A 16587-nucleotide genomic window follows, 5' to 3' on the forward strand; every position below is an offset into this window, starting at 1 on the left:
TTTGCAGCCTTGTGGAAGTTACCTGTGGTGCTGATGTTTAGACCAATGTATGTGTAATTATTTGTGTGCTCTAGGGTAACTCTCTCTCTCTCTCTCTCTCTTTTTTTTTCAAAATCAAAATCCAGTCACAAATTCATTCAAGAATAAAATCTCTTCTCTTATCAGCCTTCACGACCATTTCATAATAGATTTGGAAGGATAATTAGAAGTCACAAATATTTCGCCAACGTTTAACAAAATACCTTGGGAATGAATGCATGCATGAAATAATTAGAGAAATTAACATTGTCTCCCACCCCTGTCAGCAAAGACAAAGGAAGAAAGAAGAGCCTCTATCCGTCCCATTTGCATGTCGTTTAACATTCATGAAGCTTCATTTATGTACTAAGCTTTTCTTTTAGAAACGTAATTCATGCCCAACAAAATACCCAAAATTTGAATTCATGAAAACAACCGTGTTTAAATAGATTCATATGCTTTCCCCTGGGCTTTTGTGTGTGTGTGTGTGTGTGTGTGTGTGTGTGTGTGTGTGTGTGTGTGTGTGTGTGTGTGTGTGTGTGTGTGTGTGTGTGTGTGTGTGTGTGTGTGTGTGTGTGTGTGTGTGTGTGTGTGTGTGTGTGTGCACACGCACACAGTCACACACACACACACAATAGAGTAAGATGGTAAGGTTTCTCTCCAGGGAGCCAGTCAGGTTTAGACAGCTTAGGGTGTAAATTGTGTTGCCAAATGCGATTGTTTATAGAATGTATGATCAGAAGTGTCTTTAGAAAATGTGTGAATAGATGGATGAACCAACTAATGGACTAAAAAAGGTGAATTTAAAAATGTCAGTTTAGTTTCATTTAGTTACACAAAGTCAATTACATATAGACAAAGAAACTGACTCCACATTTAACCTCACATGGTGAGGAAACCCACCGTTGACCCAACCACCATCCAGCCTGTGTCTCAGAGCGTGAGCCCATTGAACATCTTTAAAAAACTACTTATTATCCCTCCATTCTAGCCAGTTTAGCTCATAATCACTCTCTGACCCTTTGTATTTATATACTGTATAAGTGCTCACTCACTCCCCCCTCCGTAGGGCCCAGTCATGTTAATCCCTGACCCTACATAGTGACCCTGCTTTGATCATGTTTAACCGCCCTTATCCCCCTGTTATACGGCTATTAGGCAAAGACAGCACTTAACCCCAACTTGTAACTACCCTATCATTACCGTCAGCACGACTGTCCTCTGAGTCACATGATGGGACTGCACTCTGAAACATGATCATCTATAAACAACCCAATTTGGATTATTCGGTAACCCAGGGCTGCTTAAATGGTATACAGAACACGTTGGGTTATTCTGACCCAGCCGGATGGGTTGCGTGAATAACCCAGCACGTTGAGTGGTTGGGATTCCTCAAACATGAGCTGATTTAGTCATCAATTGGGTATTTTTTTATGTAAACCTAAGGATATCTTCAGGACTCGTGGTTTATTAGGGGTCTTTCAGCTAGCTCTTATTGGCCACCCGTGAGAGTAAATGTCATTCCTGTTCAGATGATGCAAATTCAAATGTTCTTTACATTTTGGTCATTTTACACATTTTTATTTTACTAGGCAAGTCAGTTAAGAACAAATTCTTATTTTCAATGACTGCCTAGGAACAGTGGGTTAACTGCCTGTTCAGGGGCAGAACGACAGATTTGTACCTTGTCAGCTCGGGGATTCGAACTGTACTGTATCACAGCAATGTGATTTACATACACTTTTTAAAACTTCGTTGGCGGTATGAAAATGTCAACCGTAACATGTAAGAACTATACAACAGAACAGATTAACAGGAAAGACATTTACTCTAATGGGTAGCTAAAAACAACTATCTGAACGCCACGTCCCTACGAGACTCCGACTCCAGTCTTCTAATCTGACCCGCTGGATCACATCTCAATAATCCAGCAGTTGTAAAAGAAACAACCCAACTAAGTGACCCAACACCTGCAAACCAGCAGTTGGGTCAACCAAACAACCCAGCATTTTTTAGAGTATGGGAATATTCTTTAATCACTAATGCTGCTTATTATTAAATAAATGATGGGATTGGGAATATTTCTGCATCCCTGATACTAATTCCAACCATCTGGTATTTTGTCTGCATAGTTTTGTAAGAAATGGCAACGCAACCTCCAAAGCAAAAGGAGTCGTTTGACATAACTGTAGGCAACAGAGATTATGGAGTGTGGTGCCCTCTTCTACGTGTGAAAAATGGTACGGTGTGTCTTTAAGAAATAGTTGAATCTTTCAGTAATGATGCTGTTACTACAGTTACTTTGTGGGGTGTCAAGAAAGGAGCACAGTCTGAGGGGAAGGGGGTAGAATTATGAAGAAAAAACACTTTTCTGCTCTTCTCTTTATTTACTTCTAATATACTGAACAAAAAGTATAAACGCGACATGCAGCAATTTCAAAGATTTTGCTGAGTTACAATTCATATAATGAAATCAGTCAACTGAAGTAAATAAATTAGGCCCAATGGTTACACATGGTCTGTGGTTGTGAGGCCGGTTGAAAGTACTGACAAATTCTCAAAAATGACGTTGGAGGCGGCCTATGGTATTATCATAAAATTATCTGGCAAAAGCTCTGGTGCACATTCCTGTAGTCAGCATGCCAATTGCACACTCCCTCAACTTGAGACATCTTTGGCATTGTTGTGTGACGACAACTGCACATTTTAGAGTGGAATTGTGTCCCCAGCACAAGGTGCACCTGTGTAATGATCACGCTGTTTAATCAGCTTCTTGATATGCCACACCTGTCAGGTGGATAGATTATCTTGACAAAGGATAAAATGCTCGCTGGAATCTTTTATTTCAGCTCATGAAACATGGGACCAACACTTTACATGTTGAGTTTATATTTTTTTGTTCAGTGCAAAATCTTTCAATAAGAGTAGCGCGACAAGGATTTGACCGCTGGGTACATGTTTATCCAGCTCCTCCCCTCTGCCGCCTCTGATGAATGTTCTTTTCTCTAATGACTCTATTTATCAACAAACCCTTTAAACGATTTCAGTTCACTTAATCGTCCGTGTTCACCTCTTCATTTATCACCAGCCCAGCAGATCAATAAGGGGAGTCGTAGCTCTGCCTCTCTAATATGGTACGGCTTGTTAGAGTGAGTGGGTGTGATGAAAAGTTATGTTGCACTGGTCTCCCGTCTTGTCATTGTAACTACAGGGAAGAACCACTTCTTATTGCCTAGACTGTAATTAACGGAACTGACATTTCATTTTGTTATTGTACAAACTTTTACTTCACCAAAGAGACAGAATTATTCTACAAGTAAGTGCTTGACAGGGTTGTTTGGCCGTACCTTGCCGAGATGCCTGTTACTTGCACACAAAGTCTTCACATACAACTAATACAAAGAGAATGTCAAGGGCATGTTCATAAAGGCTAAACACAATTTGCAGCACTAACCATATTACATTTTCTATGTCTAGACAAACCTTTCAATGAAGTGAGATTGTGAATGACCTGGCACACGTTTGCAAACTACGGTGGACAAAAAAAATATCCAGATTGCTAGTCACTTATAATTGACAACCAAAAGGGAATGCCAGAGTAAGCTGTCACTGTTTTGTATGGTAGCTTCTCACATTGTCATCCTCCCCACCCCCACCCCCTGGCAGTCTACACAGCTCTCAGAGGGAAAAGCATAGCAACTAGAATCCAATATATGGATGGTGTAGGATAAGAGAAAAAAAACATAACGCCAATCTTGGAGGAAAATTGAAGTTGAATAGAAAAATGTTGCTTTATTTTCTTCTTCAAACAGTATTTTGGTATCATGACATGATCAGAGGATGCAGACCTGAGCCACAGACATACAAAAAATGATTGATCAAAGTCATTGTTTGGCAAGAGCCAACTCCCCTGTGTCCTTGGTGTGAATCAGTCTCTGTTTAGAGGGGAAGGATGAACAAACCAGCAGCACTTCAGACTTCATCAAGGCCTGGATAAGAATATCCCCTGTCTAGAGTTGTAGTCTCACCAAGACAGACCACTGTGCTCTACACAGAGTTCTAGTTTCCATCTTCCTATATTGATTTGATTTCATATAGTCCTTTGAAAACAAGGCCTACTCAGCAGTAATGTAATCTGAGGAACGATGCCACAGTATTGGAAATACAAAAAAAGTTTGAGACAATATCCGGTACTCTGTTTTTGTTCAGCCATCCACCAAATCTTTTTGACATTCACTGCCATCCACCAAATCTTGCTGTGAATTTGACAGTAACTTACAGGCAGGTAACAGTCTGTATTTTAAATTACAGTACGACTACTGTAACATAAATACGACATAAAACATGGACTATGTAATGACAGTAAAATACAGTGAAATTGACTATTACACTGTAACAGAAGGTGCATGGTACTGTAATTGAAATGAACAAATGAATGGATGAAGGAAATTCATTGAAGGGTGAGGTTTGTATTTTAAAGAATTTTCAACATCAAATCAAAATCAAATTAAATGTTATTTGTCACATGCTTTGTAAACCAACAGGTGTAGACTAACAGAAATGCAAAGTTAAGATAACAAAATGTAATAAAGCACGTGTAAGTAGTGACATGAAGAATAAATACACAGTGAATAGTGAATAACAATAACAAGTAAAAGTAATGTGTCTATATACAGGGAGTAACAGCACTGAGTTGATGTGCAGGAGGACGAGGTAATACCATGTCTATATACAGGGTGTAACAGTACTGAGTTGATGTGCAGGGGTATGAAGTAATACCATGTCTATATACAGGGTGTAACAGTACTGAGTTGATGTGCAGGGGTATGAAGTAATACCATGTCTATATACAGGGAGTAACAATTTGATGGTAGTAATACCATGTATATATACAGGGTAAAGTAAGTTGATGTGCTAGGTCATATACAGGATGGATAATATGAAGTAATACAGTAGCAGCAGTACATTGATGTGATGAGTGTCTATATACAGGGAGTAACAGCACTGAGTTGATGTGCAGTGTCTATATACAGGGAGTGTGTTTGTGTGTGTCTATATACAGGGAGTCAGCACTGAGTTGATGTGTGTAATACCATGTCTATATACAGGGTGTAACAGTGAGTTGATGTGTATGTAATACCATGTCTATATACAGGGAGTAACAGTACTGAGTTGATGAGCAGGGGTGTGTCTATATACAGTGTACTGAGTTGATGTACAGTGTAATACCATGTCTATATACAGGGAGTAACAGTACTGAGTTGATGTGCAGGGGTATGAAGTAATACCATGTCTATATACAGGGTGTAACAGCACTGAGTTGATGTGCAGGGTATGAAGTAATACCATGTCTATATACAGGGAGTAACAGTACTGAGTTGATGTACAGGGGTATGAAGTAATACCATGTCTATATACAGGGTGTAACAGCACTGAGTTGATGTGCAGGGTATGGTAATACCATGTCTATATCAGTAAGTATTTGAGTGTTTGTCTATATACAGGGTAATGTACTGTTTGTACATAGAATCAGTTGATGTACAAGTATGAGTTAGTGTAAAAGTAACTAGGCAACAGGATCCCTTGCAGGTAGTCATGTGATTCAGTGCAAGAGAGTTGCAGGTTCATGTGATTAGCAGTCTTGTTAAGCAGTCTTATGGCTTGGGGATAGAAGCTCTTTAGGGTCATTTTGGTTCTGTGGTAGCAGAGAGAACATTCTATGGCTTGGCTGGAGTCATTGAACATTGTTTGGGCCTTCCTCTGACACCGCCTGATATAAAAGCCCTGGAAGGCAGTGAGCTTGGCCCAAGTTATGTATTGAGCTGTACACACTACCCTCTGTAGTGGTCAGATGCTTTGCAGTTGTCATACTAAGTGGCGACGCACCCAGTCAAGATGTTCTCAATGGTGCAGCTATAGAACTTTTTGAGGATCTGAGGGCCCATGCCAAATCTCTTCAGCCTCCTGAGAGGGAAGCTGCACTGTCGTGCCCTCTTTACAGCTGTGTAGGTGTGTGTAGACTATGTTAATTCCTTAGTGAGGTGGACACCAAGGAACTTCAAGCTCTCCACCCACACCACTACAACCCCATTAATGTCGATGGGGGCGTGCTAACCCTTCCGTTTCCTGTAGTCCGCCATCAGCTCCTTTGTCTTTCTTACATTGTGGGAGAGGTTGTTGTCCTGGCACCACACTGCCCGGTCTCTGGCCTCCTCCCTATTGGCTGTCTCATCATTGTCGGTGATCAGTCCTACTACCATTGTGTCGTCTACAAACTTGATGATGGTGTTGGAGTCATGCACAGCCACAGTCATGGGTGAACAGGGAGTACATGAGGGTACTAACAACACACCCCTGAAGTGCCCCCATGTTGAGGGTCACCGTGGAGGATGTGTTGCTGTCTACCCTCACCACCTGGGGGTAGCTCATCATGTTAACCTATTTAATGGTCTTATGCACATCGGCTACTGAGAGCGAGATCACAAAGCCGGAACAGATGGTGCTCTCATGCATGGTTCAGTGTTGCTTGTCTCGAAACAGGCATAAAAGGCATTTAGCTTTACTGAAATTAATTGATTGGTGCAAGGAGGTTGGGTGCTAGGTAAAGTGTCTATAAAGTGCCTTCGGAAAGTATTCAGACCCCTTGACTTTTTTAATAATTTTGCACGCCAAATTTTTCACTTTTTTATTTGTTAAAAAAGTTTGAAATATCCAATAAATGTCGTTCCACTTCATGATTGTGTCCCACTTGTTGTTGATTCTTCACAAAAAATACAGTTTCATATCTTTATGTTTGAAGCCTGAAATGTGGCAAAAGGTCGCAAAGTTCAAGGGGGCCGAATACTTTCGCAAGGCACTGTATTCCGACTCTTTGCTATGAGAATCGAAATTGAGCTCAGTTGCATCCTTTTTCCATAGATCCATCCTTGAAATGTTTCTACAACTTGATTGGAGTCCACCTGTGGTTAATTCAATTAATTGGAAATTATTTGGAAAGGCTCATACCTGTCTATATAAGGTCCCACAGTTGACAGTGCATGTCAGGGCAAAAACCAAGCCATGAAGATAAAGGAATTGTCCGTAGAGCTTTGAGACAGGTTTGTGTCAAGGAACAGATCTGGGGTAGGGTTCCAAAATATTTCTGCAGCATTCAAGGTCCCCAAGATCACAGTGGCCTCCATCATTCTTAAATGGAAGAAGTTTGGAACCCCCAAGAATCTTCCTAGAGCTGGCCACCCAGCCAAACTAAGCAATCAGGGGAGAAGGGCTTTGGTCAGGGAGGTGACCAAGAACCCGATGGTCACTACAACAGAGCTCCAGAGTTCCTATGTAGAGATGGGAGAACCTTTCAGAAGGACAACCATCTCTGCAGTACTCCACCAATTAGGCCTTTATGGTAGAGTGGCCAGACGGCAGCCCCTCCTCATTAAAAGGCACATGACAGGCCACTTGGGGTTTTCCAAAAGGCACCTAAAGACTCTCAGACCATGAGAAACAAGATTCTCTGGTCTGATGAAACCAATATTGAACTCTTTGGCCTGGATCCCAAGCGTCACATCTGGAGGAAACCTACGGTGAAGCATGGTGGTGGCCGCATCATGTCTGGAGGAAACCTGGCACCATCGCTACGGTGAAGCATTGTGGTGGCCGCATCATGTCTGGGGGAAACCTGGCACCATCCCTACGGTGAAGCATGGTGGTGGCCGCATCATGTCTGGAGGAAACACCATCCCTACGGTGAAGCATTGTGGTGGCCGCATCATGTCTGGGGGAAACCTGGCACCATCGCTACGGTGAAGCATTGTGGTGGCCGCATCATGTCTGGGGGAAACCTGGCACCATCCCTACGGTGAAGCATTGTGGTGGCCGCATCATGTCTGGGGGAAACCTGGCACCATCCCTACGGTGAAGCATGTTGGTGGCATTTTCAGCGGCAGGGACTGCGAGACAAGTCAGGATCGAGGCAAAAATGAACCAATCAAAGTACAGAGATGAAAACCTACCCCAGAATGCTCAGGATCTCAGACTGGGGTGATGGTTGACCTTCCAAAAGGGTAATGACCTTAAGCACACAGCCAAGACAACGCAGGAGTGGCTTTGGGACAAATCTCTGAATGTCCTTGGGTGGCCCAGCCAGAGTCCAGACTTGAACCCGATCGAACATCTCTGGAGAGACCTGAAATTGCTGTGCAGCAACGCTCCCCATCCAACCTGACAGAGCTTGAGAGGATCTGCAGAGAAGAATGGGAGAAACTCCCCAAATACAGGTGTGCCAAGCTTGTAGCGTCATACTCATGAAGACTTGTGGCTGTCATCGCTGCCAAAGGTGTTTCAAACAAAGTGCTGAGTAAAGGGTCTGAATACTTATGTAAATGTGATTTTTCATTTGCTTACTTTTAATAAATTAGCAAACATTTCTAAAAACTACTTTTTGCTTTGTCATTATTGTGTGTAGATTGATGGGGGGGGGAAAACAATTTAATCAATTTTAGAATAAGGCTGTAACGTAACAAAATGTGGAAAAAGTCAAGAGGTCTGAATACTTCCAAAGGGCAAAGTACCTTTATAGCATATTAATGAATATGTGGTGTTTCGTATCACTTTAACTAAAGGCCATAACAAAGGCTTTGAAACTGGTAGCAACTACAGGGCATAACAGAACAAAAGGACATGGAAAAATACTTCCTGCCACTCTGATCTGTCTCCATGTTTTAGTGATGGGACACTTTTTTACCATATAGGAGATCAATTGGTACAGTATTCTCCAATATTGCCTCATACAAGGCATGCCTCAAAATATCTTAATGAGCCAAAAACAACAAAACCATGCACCCACTTGTGGTTAAAAGGTTTTTGCCACTTAAACGTTGTTGTACTGTATTCTGTGGGGTGGAATTACAGTAACATTCAAAATACAGCAACATTTTCCCACAATGCATCATAATTGACAGTATGACGGAGTATTTTACTGTGTCACGTCCTGACCTTAGTTCCTTTTTTATGTCTATTTTTAGTTTGGTCAGGGCGTGAGTTGGGGTGGGCATTCTATGTGTTGTTCTATGTTTTCCGTTTCTGTGTTTGCACCTTATGGGACCGTTTCGATTTTCATTTCTTTCCTACACTTTGTTCTTTTGGTATTTTTCTTGTGTTCTGAGTTATTAAAGTTATCATGGACGCGTACCTCGCTGCATTTTGGTCCCATCCTTCCTATTCTTCATCAGAAGTGGAAGACAATCGTTACATACTGTTAATTAAACCCCCAAATGACTGTATATATTACAGTTTTCCGTTACAGTGAAGGGAATAAGGTGTCTTTTAGGACGCTGACAGAAATAGACAGCGCTAATGATGAATGACTAATCACATATTAAGAGAATGTTAAAGACACGATCATCAAAGGAGCACTTAGTTTAATCATGCAGATATGGAATAGGGACAGGATATGAAAGAGAAAATGAGGACTAATCCTGGTGGTATCTTTCGGTGGTACGGCATGTTTCATGGCAGGGGGGTAAAGTAGTGTGGTTCCATCAACCGTGTGACTGCATTAAAAGTTGATTTATTATTTCCCTGTTTTCTTTCACACAATGACTTTCACTTTTTTTTCGTGATCCACCAATTCACCAGAGGCAGGGAAAAAAATGTAAATTGAAAGAGGTAAACACCAAACTGACCTTGGATCAGTCCATGGGGGCATCTCCATCCTGAGGTATACTGTTAATACATATGTAAACTCCAGACTCCCTGTGGGGAGAAGAGTATTAGCGGTGGCGTTAATGTGATTTATGTGTCCCTGTGAACAGACTGTTCCCCCTAATGTGGCCTGTTAAAGTGATTACCTAGCACACCTGCTGACCAGGAAGTGGATCACTAAAGAGACAGACAGACAGACAGACAGACAGACAGACAGACAGACAGACAGACAGACAGACAGACAGACAGACAGACAGACAGACAGACAGACACACAGACACACACAGACAGACACACACAGAGAAAGACAGACACACACACACAGACACACACACAGACACACACAGACAGACACAGACACACACACAGACAGACACAGACAGACACAGACAGACAGACACAGACAGACACAGACAGACAGACACAGACAGACACAGACAGACAGACACAGACAGACACAGACAGACAGACACAGACACACACACAGACAGACAGACAGACACACAGACACACAGACAGACAGACAGACAGACAGACAGACAGACAGACAGACAGACAGACAGACAGACAGACAGACACACAGACACAGACAGACAGACAGACACACAGACAGACAGACACAGACAGACAGACAGACAGACAGACAGACAGACACACAGACACACAGACAGACAGACAGACACACACACAGACAGACACACACAGAGAAAGACAGACAGACACACACACACAGACACACACACAGACACACACAGACAGACACAGACACACACACAGACAGACACAGACAGACACAGACAGACAGACAGACAGACAGACAGACAGACAGACAGACAGACAGACAGACACAGACAGACACAGACAGACAGACACAGACACACACACAGACAGACAGACAGACACACAGACACACACAGACACACACAGACAGACAGACACAGACAGACAGACAGACAGACAGACAGACAGACAGACAGACAGACAGACAGACAGACAAAGTAAAACGTGACGAAGGACAATGAGGAACACGAAGAAGAAGAGATCATGGAAATCATTGAGGGTTGAATAAATAGATAAAGGAAAGTCAATTATTTGTATACTGAACTTCAGAGTACAAAAGGAATCAACCCACTGCAGGGCAAATTCACACACACACAGTACACTAGAGAAGGATGAAGGCACAACAAATAGCTTACCCACTGTGTTTAGCAACCACTGCTCACCCGCTGTTAAGTGACTAGCATTATGTAATGTAAGTCCCATGTATAATTATTAGTAAGCAACCACCTTCACTCAATTCCCACATCTAAGTATAGAATATACAGTACATTGTGTTCCCTGCTTCACAACGTATTGCACTTTGACGCCCTTAGAGGTTTTGACCCCTGGCTTAATAAGAGTGTTGCTCAGTCCCCCCTATCCTCCTTTCTAAGCTAAAAGTTCAGTCATTAAATGCTAGTTAGTTATTTCATCACACTGCAGAACTACTCATCACCCATTCAGACCAGCACATAGTGGAGTGATAGTAGAGCTCCTGTTATAGGCCCTGCTTGTTTTCCAGTCTTAACATGTTAAAGCCACCAGCGGGAGATAATAGCTAGAGGAGAGGAGGAGAAGAAAGTCTCCCATTTGATTAGGTGCCCTGAAGCAGCGTGTTTAGATGTGGGAGGTTGTGTTCTGTAAGAATGTATTTATGCTGAAGTTGTTGTTATTGACTCAGGAGGCTGTTGTGGAGAGAAGTCTGAACACGTTGGAGGTTCTTCACGAATCCACGTCTAATTGTCCACAGGAAATAGATGATTTGTCACCTCAATCATCCAGGCGAATATAAACACCTGTTACTGATTAAACTTATCATTTAGAAATTAGTTCTACATCATTTCACCCCTGTAGCTGTTCATTATGCAGGAGACGTAGAGTATGTCTTAATATATTAATTGATAAAACACTACGCTCTACTGAATCTGTACAAAAAGAGAAAGGGATGAAAAGTGGAGCGTCAGGGTGTGAATGTGGGGTGGAGAGATGGTGGTGGGTGATTCTATTACGGCTTTCTATGTGTGAAGGAGAGTCGGACTAAAATGCGACGTGTAGATTACGATCCATGTTTAATAAACTGAAGAAACACGAATCAAAATACAAACACTACAAAAACAATGAACGTAACGAAAACAGCCTAATACTGGTGCAAACTAATAGACGACAGACAAAAGGACACTAAGGACAATCACCCACGAAACACTCAAAGAATACGGCTGCCTAAATATGGTTCCCAATCAGAGACAACGATAAACACCTGCCTCTGATTGAGAACCACTTCAGACAGCCATAGACTTATCTAGAACACCCCACTAAGCTACAATCCCAATACCTGTGAAAAAACCCCAAGACAAAACACACCACATACAAAAACCCATGTCACACCCTGGCCTGACCAAATAAATGAAGAAAAACACAAAATACTTAGACCAGGGCATGACAAAACTCTTTAAGATAATCCTTAGCTCTGGCATCTTCCCCAATATTTGGAACCAAGGACTGATCACCCCAATCCACAAAAGTGGAGAGAAATTTGACCCCAATAACTACCGTGGGATATGCGTCAACTGCAACCTTTGGAAAATCCTCTGCATTATCATTACCTGCAGACTTGTACATTTCATTAGTGAAAACAACGTACTGAGCAAATGTCAAACTCTCTTTTTGCCAAATTACCGTGCGACAGACCACGTATTCACCCTGCACACTCTTTATCTTGTCCAGGTCCCAGCTGTAAATGAGAACTTGTTACCTGGTTAAATAAAGGTGAAATAAAAAAAATAAAATAAAAAATTGACAAACAAACAAAACACACATTTCTTTCCACAGGGCCGGAGGGTGAGACAGTGATGCAGCTTAAGCCCCACCCTCTTCATCATATTTATATCAACAAATTGGTGAGGGCACAAGAACAGTCTGCAGCACCCGGCCTCACCCTACCTGAATCTGAAGTGAAATGTCTACTGTTTGGTGCTTCTGTCCCCAACCAAGGAGGTCCTACAGCAGCACCTAAATATTTTGCACGGATTCTGACAGACCTGGGCCCTGACAGACCTGCGCCCTGACAGTAAATCTCAGTAAGACAATGAATGAAGAAATTGAGAATGTAGGGAGAGTGTCTCTGAGGAGTGACTGCCAGTATGAAGTGGCCTATGAAAGCAGCATCAACTTCTCCAGACAGAGGACATTACGCTCATCTACACCGCATGACCAAAAGTATGTGGACACCTGCTGGTCTAGCATCTCATTCCAAAATCATGTGCATTAATATGTTGGTCCCCCCCCCCGTTGCTGCTATAACAGCCTCCACTCTTCCTCCACTAGATGTTGGAACGTTGCTGCGAGGACTTGCTTCCGTTCAGCCACAAGAGCATTAGTGATGTTGGACACTTATGTTGGGCGATTAGGCCTGACTCACAGTCTGTGTTCCAATTCATCCCAAAAGTGTTCTATGGGATTGAATTCAGGGCTCTGTGCAGGCCAGTCAAGTTCTTCCACACCGATCTCGACAAACCATTTCTGTGTGGACCTGGCTTTGTGCACAGGGGAATTGTCATTCTGAAACAGGAAAGGGCCTTCTCCAGAAAAAGGAGTTGATGTATATATAGAGTGTGACTCTTTTCATTTATTTTTATAGCTTCCCCAAACTGTTGCCGCAGTGTTGGAAGCACAGAATAGTCTAGAATGTCATTTTATCCTATAGTTTTAAGATGTCCCTTCACTGGAACGAAGGGGCCAAGCCCGAACCATTAAAAACAGCCCCATTTCCCCCCTCCACCCAACTCTACAGTTGGCACTATGCATTGGGGCAGGTGGTGAAGTGTGATTAATCATTTCAAAAAACGCGTTCCCACTGCTCCAGAGTTCAATGGCGATGAGCTTTACACCACACCAGCTGCTCGGCCATGGAAAACCCATTTCATTACACTCCTGATGAACAGTTATTGTGCCGACGTTGCTTCCAGAGGCAGTTTGGTTACTCGGTATTGAGTGTTGCAAACCGAGTACAGAGGATTTCTACACGCTTCAGCACCCGGCGGTCCTGTTTTATGAGCCTGTGTGGCTCATAACCACATCGCGGCTGCTCCTACACGTTTCCACTTCACAATAACGGCACTTACAGTTGACCGGAGCAGCTCTAGCAGGGCAGAAATTTGACAAACTGACTTGTTGGAATGGTGGCATCCTATAAAGGTGCCCCGTTGAAAGTCACTGAGCTCTTCAGTAAGGCAATTCTACTGACAATGTTTGTCTATGGAGATTGCATGGCTGTGTGCTCAATTGTATACACCTGTCAGCAACAGTTGTGATGGAAATAGCTAAATCCACTAATTTGAAGGGGTGTCCCATACTTTTGTATATATAATGTATTATTCTGTCTATCACAGCTCACACTCCTCACGGAACACTCCTCACAGAACACTCCTCACAGAACACTCCTCACAGAACACTCCTCACAGAACACGCCTCACAAAGACGTTCTTTTTTTCTTGTGGTGGCTGTGATGTTGTGGTGGCGATGGCATACAGTTCCATGTTGACCAATTCTAGAGCAGCTTCCTCGGGCTCCAGGATCTCTCTCTCTCTCTCTCTCTCTCTCTCTCTCTCTCTCTCTCTCTCTCTCTCTCTGTCTCTCTCTCTCTCTCTCTCTCTCTCTCTCTCTCTCTGTCTCTCTCTGTCTCTCTCTCTCTCTCTCTCTGTCTCTCTCTCTCTGTCTCTCTGACTCTCTGTCTCTGTCTCTGTCTCTCTCTGTCTCTCTGACTCTCTCTGTTTCTCTCTGTTTCTCTCTCTCTGTATCTGTCTCTCTCTCTCTGTATCTGTCTCTCTCTCTCTCTGTGTCTCTCTCTCTTTCTCTCTCTCTCTTTCTCTCTCTGTCTCTCTCTGTCTCTCTCTCTTACTCTGTCTCTCTCTGTCTCTCTGTCTCTCTCTGTCTCTCTGACTCTCTCTGTTTCTCTCTCTGTGTCTCTGTTTCTCTCTCTCTGTTTCTGTTTCTCCCTCTCTGTCTCTCTCTCTCTCTCTCTGTTTTTCTCTCTTTCTCTCTCAATTAATTTATAATTCAATTCCTCTCTGCAGACAGAATAAAGGTCCTGTTCAACTGAGCCCACGAGGCAGAACAAGAGGACACCCTCCGTTATTCAGACGCCCACAGCCTACTTCAAGAAAAGGAGGTTGTGATGGTTTTCAGGAACCAGTTTGAATCAGAAAGGAGCAGCAGGCATGTCATGTACTTGCGTTGATTTATTTCATTACATACCCACACCCGGTTTCCATATGTTGCCTTGAAGAATAAAAACGTTTTTATTGTTAGAAGCAGGCGAGAAACTTCCAGAAAGCCTCAGAGGTGAGAGAATGAGGGACATGCCCTTCAGTACAGGACAACCACTTGATTTTCAGATTATAAAACCTGGAAGGCAGCCATGCTGTGTACCTCAAACTGTCTGAACCAGCATGCTCTCTGGTTACTGCTAATGATCTACACTATCTACACACACACACACACACACACACACACACACACACACACACACACACACACACACACACAGGAAGGTACATTTACTCTGAGTGTGCTATCCGTAAATCTGACATATTAGTTCCATTAAGCTGATTCTATCCCCCTCACTCCCTCCCCCTCCCTCACTCCCCCTCCCTCTCTGTCTCTCACTCCCCCTCCCACACTCTCCTGCTCCATCCATTCCTTCCTCCCTCTCTCCTGCTCCATCCATTCCTTCCTCCCCCTCCCTCTCCTGCCCATCCATTCCCCCCTCCTCCCCCTCCCTCCTCCCCCTCCCCCTCCCTCCCTGCTCCATCCATTCCTTCCTCCCCCCCCTCCCTTCCTCCCTCTGTCTCCCCCTCCCCCTCCCTCTCCTGCTCCATCCATTCCTTCCTCCCCCTCCCTCCCTTCCTCCCTCTGTCTCTCACTCCCCCTCCCCCTCCCTCTCCTGCTCCATCCATTCCTTCCTCCCCCTCCCTCCCTTCCTCCCTCTGTCTCTCACTCCCCCTCCCCCCTCCCTCTCCTGCTCCATCCATTCCTTCCTCCCCCTCCCTCTCTGTCTCTCTCTCCCCCTCCCTCCTCCCCCCCCCTCTCCCTCCCTCCTCCCCCTCCCTCACTCCCCCGCTCCATCCATTCCTTCCTCCCCCTCCTTCTCTCCCTCAATCCATCCATCCCTCCCTCCCTCTCTCCTCCCTCCATCCCTCCCTCTCTCTCTCCCTTCATCCCTCCCTCTCCCTCCTTCTCTCCCCCACCGTCCCTCTCCCCCCTCCCTCCCTCCCTCTCTCCTCCCTCCATCCCTCCCTCTCTCTCTCCCTTCATCCCTCCCTCTCCCTCCTTCTCTCCCCCACCGTCCCTCTCTCCCCCTTCCCTCCATCCACTCCCCTCCCCCTCCCTCCCTGTCCTTTTGTCCAATTAATTACCTGTATTATGAAGATCATTTAGGTCGCCTAGTAAACTCCCATATTGCATATTAATGGTGGCTGTGTACTTTTGGAAAAATAGCTTATGACCTTAGGAAAAGCATAGAGTGAAAACAAATATATTAGTTAGATGTAAATCCCATCGCCAAGACATCCACATTCACAGGCTTCATATCCATCACGACTTCAGAGTGGAGGGAAGATATTGTAGTGGACAGTAATATTTGACATGTGTAATATACAGTATATATATGATATTGTAGTGGACAGTAATATTTGACATGTGTAATATACAGTATATATATGATATTGTAGTGGACAGTAATATTTGACATGTGTAATATACAGTATATATATGATATTGTAGTGGACAGTAATATTTGACATGTGTAATATACAGTATATATATGATATCGTAGTGGAC

Source organism: Oncorhynchus masou, chromosome 18 (genome assembly GCF_036934945.1).
Source record: "Oncorhynchus masou masou isolate Uvic2021 chromosome 18, UVic_Omas_1.1, whole genome shotgun sequence".
Taxonomy (NCBI): domain Eukaryota; kingdom Metazoa; phylum Chordata; class Actinopteri; order Salmoniformes; family Salmonidae; genus Oncorhynchus; species Oncorhynchus masou.